This window comes from Mesitornis unicolor, unplaced genomic scaffold (genome assembly GCF_000695765.1).
Source record: "Mesitornis unicolor isolate BGI_N332 unplaced genomic scaffold, ASM69576v1 scaffold29697, whole genome shotgun sequence".
Classification (NCBI taxonomy): Eukaryota; Metazoa; Chordata; class Aves; order Mesitornithiformes; family Mesitornithidae; genus Mesitornis; species Mesitornis unicolor.
In genome coordinates, this window is record NW_010198996.1 from 3,863 (window position 1) to 4,600 (window position 738).

Sequence of the window (738 nt, forward strand, 5' to 3'; positions counted from 1 at the left end):
GTTAAGTAACCCACTAGAATTTCACTAGAATATGTTGAGAACATAATCTCAGTAGCAACCCAAGGATAAGGATGTTTGCTTTCCCGACACTCTCTGTGAATGATTACGTATGACACCACTCCTGTTTGCAGCAGAGCCAGCCCAGAGCCACGGGCACACAGCTGCACCGTGGCCACCAGCAGCACTGGGAAGTGGAAGCACAGGGACACCAAACAGTTTGCAGAGCCAGGACACAGGTGCCCTGACACCTGCACATTGACCTGCCCTGCCTTCCACTGGCAGAAGGAAGAGACACGTGATTAAAACTCTACAATTTGAGACCTGATGCTACTCCCACCTCTGCCACTGCCCCACCACACGACCACGGGCAAGTCACTTCAGTAGCTGCTTATCTGCTTCCTCACCACCACACCAGGAATGACCAATGTCCCCCCTATTTTGAGGGTTCAGGGCTGCAGCAGAGCCCAGCATGGTGGCAGGGCCAAAGTCCAAGTGGCATCCCAGAGTCTGCACCACGGATCACACTCTGCTTATCACTGGCAGGTGATTGTTTGCTGATGGGAATGTCTGCAGGGACAGCCCCTGCCAGGAAGAGCAAGATTAGAGAACACAAAGGAGGAAATTAAGCTGTGGAGGTGCAAGCAGCGCCCTGCCCTACCTGAGGGACCTCCCAAGGGAGGAACTCTTACAAAGAGAATTAACTCAGCCTTTGCAGCAGCAAAGCTTTCCCCTGCCAGG